General features: G+C 49.6%; 1 pseudogene; it reads left to right on the top strand.

Annotated features, from left to right (window-relative positions):
* The first annotated feature begins 1,324 nt into the window (after nucleotides 1-1,324).
* LOC148773099 (chromodomain Y-like protein pseudogene) lies at nucleotides 1,325-2,963 on the top strand (annotated as a pseudogene).
* The last annotated feature ends 3,449 nt before the right edge of the window (nucleotides 2,964-6,412 follow it).

Genomic DNA, 6,412 nt, shown 5'->3' with positions numbered 1-6,412 from the left:
ATGAGGAAGGCAGGCTCAAAAGGGACATGGAAAATGCCTCATCCCAGCAAACAATCTGAAATTCTCCACAACCTCCCATAGTGTTGTCACCATAGGGATTTTTGATGTCAAGTCTCAGCCAGGGCCACCACTGGCTTTGGACCTGTCTTATTGACCTCATACAGCAGAAGGGCGTGGCTCCCTGGAGAGCTATATATATAGGAGTGCTCAGGGCCTCTGGAGCAGAACACTGCACCTTATCAAAATGAGAAAAGACAGCTCCAAGTGGAGCAAGGACAAATGTATACAGTGCATTCTTACAGCCCGAAGACAGGGATTTCAGACTAGAAATGAAAATACTGAGGCGAGCTACCTGAAGATTGCCAAAATGTGATGGGATGGAAGTTTTCGTGTAGGCGGCAAGGAATTAAATGGTTGAAAATGTCCCTTAATACCAGATTTTCCAAAGAAAGAGAAATGATTCTCATTTTCACAGACACTTTGTACATCCTGCTTTGCAAAGAGGGAGTTTAGGTGAGATTTTAAAAATGAGATAATGGTGAATTGTGATAGAGAAAAGAATAAAAGCCTGAATAACGTGGCTGTGAAGCCAGGTTTGGAGGAGATGCACTACCCCCGACATGTGACACGTCCTTGTTGAGTGAGTGCGGGGGTGGTGCGGATGGCAGGTGAGCTTTCAGGTCTCATCAGCGGTATCAAAATGCCTCTTTGATCCCACCCAACCATCTGAATTTCTACGCATCATCTCCTAGAGGTGTCAGGTTAGGGCTGTTTGCTGTCAATGCTCCACCTGGGCCACCACTGCCTGGGGAAGTGACTTGCCGACATCATAAATCATAAGGGTATGTCCCCCTGGGGAGGAGTATATATAGGGCTGCTCAGGGCCTCTGAAGCAAATCAGTGTGTCTAAAAATTCGAAAAAGGTAGCTCCAAGTGGAGCAAGGACACGTTTATACAGTTTATTCTCAATGTCTGAAGACAGGTGTTGCACACTGGAACCTAGAACACTGATGAGAGCTACATGAACACTGAGAAAAAGATGTGGGATGGAAGTCTACTGATAGGTGGTCCAGAATGAAATGGTCTTCAAGGTTCTTTGAAGAGTGTGCCTCGGAGGGCGCTGCCCTGTAGCTGCGCCTGCACCGATGTGGGCAGCATCCCGCAATGGCGGGAATGAGCGCCCGCCAGCCCACCCACCCTGCGCAGCGGCGTGCAGAGCAGGAAGAGCAGCTTCCCCGGACCCGACTGGAGCAAAGTATGGGCCACCGTCTGACCAGCGCCTCGCCGCCGGCCCTGCACCACACTGCGCTCCCCGCTCCCCGCCATGGCCTCAGAGGAGCAGTAAGATGCTGAAAGCATCCTTGACAAAAGGAAAACCAAAAAAGGGAAGACAGAATACTTGGTTCGGTGTATACGGTAAGACAGCGAGGACGACACCTGGGAGCCAGAGCAGCACCTGGTGAACTGCAAAGAGTACATCCACCATTTCAACTGGCGCCACAGGGAGAAACTGAAGGAGGGCAGCTTCACCAGAACCAATGGGACCTCCCCAAACAGTGCCCGGAAGCAGATGTCCAGATGCAGCAAGAACAGTTTCTCCAAGTCCCCCTCCCCGACCTGAGCACTATTAGCGGGCAAGGAGCACGAGGCCAAGAGCAGCCCACTGTTTGCCACCAGCAAGAAATTCCGGAAGAGCTCCGTGCAGGGCCTGGCCCCCCGCAAGAACATGGACCTGGCCCTGTCGGGCATCAAGATGCTTGTGCCCAAGAGCCCCATCAAGAGCAGGAGCGCAGTGGACGGCTTTCAGGACCAGAACTCCGAGAAGCCGGACCCCGTGAGCAGGGGACGGAGGACTCTCCTGCGGTGGAGGCAGCTGCCAAGAAGCCGGTCAGGGCCCTACTGGACCCAGGGGCTGAGTGGGTGCGGATTGGGAGCCGACCCCTGATACACTCGCTGTTGCTGCAGGAGTCCGGCCCGTGATGGAGGCCATGGTCAAGGGGCTGGCCGTGAATGGCAAAGGCACCTCCCCATTCAGGGACGCGATGATGGCCAACAGGACCACCACCCTGCAGACATCGGCCAGGGGCATGACGGCCAGAAAGAGGGAGTTCAGCGAGGACAGCCGAGACCAGCCCTTTGACAAGCGGCTGCGCTTCAGCGTGTGGCAGACGGAGAGCGCCTACAGGTACCGGGATATCCTGGAGCGGAAGCAGGACGGCTTCACCCACATTGTGCTGTCCACCAAGTCGTCCGCAAACAACTCGCTCAACCCATAGGTGATGCAGCAGCTGCAGTGCGCGCTGAGAAGGGCCATGGCGGAAGACAGCAAGCTGGTACTGCTCAGCGCCATGGGAAGCGTCTTCTGCTGCAGCCTGGACTTCAGCTACTTCAAATGGTGCCTGACGGATGACCACAAGAGGGAGAGCACCAGGATGGTCCAGGCCATCAGAAATTTCGTGAACACCATCATTCAGTTCAAGAAACCAATTATCATAGCTGTGAATGGCCCGGCCATTGGGCTACGAGCATCCATCCTGCCTCTCTGTGATATGGCCTGGGCCAACGACAAGGTGTGGTTCCAGACGCCCTATACCACCCTCGGACAGAGTCCAGATGGCTGATCCACCGTCACGTTCCCCAAGATTATGGGAGGAGCATCCGCGAATGAAATGCTGCTCAGTAGGTGGAAGCTAAAGTCCCAGGAGGTCTGCGGCAAAGGACTGGTCTCCCAGGTGTTCAGGCCTGTGACTTTCCCCCAGGAGGTCATGGTCCGCATCAAAGAGCTCGCCTCCTGCAACCCCGTCGTGCTTGAGGAATCCAAGGCCCTTGTGCGCTGCCACATCAGGCTGGAGCTGGAGCAGGCCAACAAACGGGAATGCGAAGTGGTGAAGAAGATCTAGGGCTTGGCACATGGCATGGATTCCATGCTCAAGTGTCTGCAGAGGAAGATCGATGAGTTCTGATGTCTGGGCCGCACGACCTCCCCAGGCCTGCACCGTGCGAGACCTCACAGCCTGGGCCAGGCTTTCCCGGAGCTCCCGCTGGGAAGCAGGAATTGAGAACAGCCAAGCTATTTATTGTCAAGCCGTTTTTAAGTTCAGTTCAGTTCAGTTCAGTCGCTCAGTCGTGTCCGACTCTCCGCGACCCCATGAACCACAGCACACCAGCCCTCCCTGTCCATCACCAATTCCCGGAGTACACTCAAACTCATGTCCACAGAGTCAGTGATGCCATCCAGCCATCTCATTCTCCGTCATCCCCTTCTCCTCCCGCCGCCAACCTTTCCCAGCATCAGAGTCTTTTCGAGTGAGTCAACTCGTCGCATGAGGTGGCCAAAGTATTGCAGCTTCAGCTTTAGCATCAGTCCCTCCAATGAACATCCAGGATCAATCTCCTTTAGAATGGACTGGTTGGATCTCCTTGCAGTATAAAGGACTCTCAAGAGTCTTCTCTAACACCACAGTTCAAAAGCATTGATTCTTCAGAGATCAGCCTTCTTCACAGTCCAACTCTCACATCCATACATGACCACGGGAAAAACCATTGTCTTGACTAGACGGACCTTGGTTGGCAAAGTAATGTCTCTGCTTTTGAATATACTATCAAGGTTGGTCATAACTTTCCTTCCAAGGAGCAAGCGTCTTTTAATTTCATGGCTGCGATCAGCACCTGCAGTGATTTTGGAGCCCAAAAAAACAAAGTCTGACACTGTTTCCACTGTTTTTCCATCTTTTCCCATGAAGTGATGGGACCAGATGCCATGATCTTTGTTTTCTGAATGTTGAGCTTCAAGCCAACCTTTTCACTTTCCTCTTTCACTTTCATCAAGAGGCTTTTGAGTTCCTCTTCACTTTCTGCCATAAGGGTAGTGTCATCTGCATATCTGAGGTTATTGATATTTCTCCCAGCAATCTTGATTCCAGCTTGTGCTTCTTCCAGCCCAGCGTTCCTCATGATTTACTCTGCATATAAGTTAAATAAGCAAGGTGACAATATACACCCTTGACGTACACCTTTTCCTTTTTGGAACCAGTATGTTGTTCCATGTCCAGTTCTAACTGTTGCTTCCTGACCTGCATACAGGTTTCTCAAGAGGCAGGTCAGGTGGTCTGGGATTCCCATCTCTATCAGAATGTTCCACAGTTTATTGTGATCGACACAGTCGTTCTTAAGTACTGTAACCTTAAAATAAATAAGTACAAAAGTTCTCTGTCCAAGCATCATCATTTTATTCTTAATACACACAAAAGTGTAACAGTGTAAAGGTGAGCTCTGGGCTGTTCTTTGAAGCTCGAGATTTTGTTTATTTCCGGCTAGTACTCTAGAGAAAATTGTCGTTTCTTAGATTTGATGTGAGAAGAGTCTCACATAATGTTTGTTTCCCTTGTTTCATTTCCTTCTAGAAGAAAAAAAAGAGGTGTTAGTGAACCTCGACATCCCCGCCCCAAACAGAGACAAATGGTAAGATCTGTGGTGTGCCTTATCTCTAAGAGATCCAAAGCCTCAGAGATAGAAAATTCTAAATCAAATGGAAGAATTATCTTTTATGATAAATATTTCTGGCTAAACAGCCACTGATGGACATATCCCCAAAATAAAGGAAGCCTAGGATTTATGCTGAGATATCAACTGATTCTTCACTCTTTTGGAAAGGTCTGATTCTTACCCAGTTAGCAGGAGGAAACCACTCTCTCCAGGGCAAAGCTTGTTTTGTATTATCAGTGAATCACCGGCTAGCTTCAGTATGGTATCTTAAGTTACAAGTTAGCAGGTTTATCATGATTTTTTCTGACCCTTTGAAAAATAACTATTTAAGTACTTCTGGTTGCTGTGTGAAAACTCCTACTTTATATACAGTTTTGGTTTCCTACTTGCACCACAAATAAGATGTACTTTTATGTGTATAAAGTGTTACATTTAGGTTCACTTAGAATATATTTTATTTAATAAGTTAAAATTCTGTTGGCACACTGTTAAATGCAGAACCTCCTTTTTAAGAGAACTGCCATATTATATCAGTATTTCATATTCTTGGTCTCAGCTTTCACGTCTCCATAATATACCAAGTAGTGGATGCTGTCCAAGATTGTCCTGTGTACCTAGACATCCGCATTGCTGCCAGGGGTGGAGACGATTCCAGAAGCTTGTCCCCCTGGCAGGCTTCTGAGCTTGCAATCATATTGAATGTATGAAGAGTGAAATGAAATCAAAACCATATTTTTGTACAGTTTTGAAGTTTCTACTTTGAACCGACCACCTCCTGGCCTCTTGGAGAGCTTACAGAGTGCAAATCTGCCTTTATGTGGCTTGGTCAATGCAGTATTTTTGGACCTGTCAGGCCCACTTTTTTCGTTCTGTAGTTTCAAATATATATGTAAACTGAACAATCTGTTAACTTTTTATAGAATAAGTACTCAGCTGTGAAAACAGGTTTCATAATACTAAGATTTTTTAACTCTTTCAAAAAAGAAAAAAGAATAAGGGTGTGGCCCCGTGGGGAGGGGGACATATAGGGTTGCTCAGGGCCTCTTGAGCAGCACCTGGTGTACTGCAAGTATCACATTCATGACCTCAAATGGTGCCACATCAAGAAACAGAAGTAGGGCAGTTTCGGCAGAAGTAACCAGACCTCCCTGAACCATGCCCAGAAGCATATCTCCAGATGCAGCAAGAGCAGCTTCTCAAGGCCGCCCCCAGAGCACTAGTTGTCGGCAAGGGGCATGAGGCCAAGGGTAGACCCCTGTTTGCCGCCAGCCTGATGTTCAAAAGATCCCCGTGCAGGGCCTGGACCCCTGAGAAAAACATGAACCCGGCCCGGTCAGGCATCAAGATGCTCGTGCCCAAGTGCTCCATCAAGAGAAGGAGTTGGGTGGACGGCTTTCAGGACGAGAGCCCTGAGAAGCCGGACCCCGTGGAGTAGGGACGGGAGAACTCCGCGGCCCTGGAGGCATCATCCAAGAATCTGGTCGGGGACGTCCTGGGTCCAGGGGATGAACGGGCGCAGATGGGGCACCAGCCCCTGATACACCGACTGGTGCCACAGGCGTCTGGCCCTTAAATTCGGGCATGAGTATGGGGCTGAATGTGAACAGGAAAGGCAACTCCCTGTTCATGGACACGCTGACGGCCATCGGGACCACCACCCTGCAGACGTTTGTCAGGGGCGTCACAACCTGCAAGAGGAAGTTCATCAAGGACAGGCAAGACCAGCCCTTTGACAAGTGGCTGTGCTTCAGCTTGTAGCAGACTGAGAGCCCCTACAGGTACCGAGATACCGTGGTTTGGAAGCAGGACAGCTTCACCCACATCGTGCTGTCCATATTGTCACCGTGCTTATTTAAATTGTAAATGGAATAATCACTTCAGTCATTCAGTCATGTACGACTATTTGTGACCCCATGAACTGAAGAAC

Source organism: Moschus berezovskii, chromosome Y (genome assembly GCF_049115385.1).
Source record: "Moschus berezovskii isolate FMDL1 chromosome Y, NW_MosBer_1.0, whole genome shotgun sequence".
In the NCBI taxonomy this organism is placed as follows: Eukaryota; Metazoa; Chordata; class Mammalia; order Artiodactyla; family Moschidae; genus Moschus; species Moschus berezovskii.
Note: the sequence above shows the minus strand (reverse complement) of the source record. Positions and strands in the feature narration are given on the sequence as shown.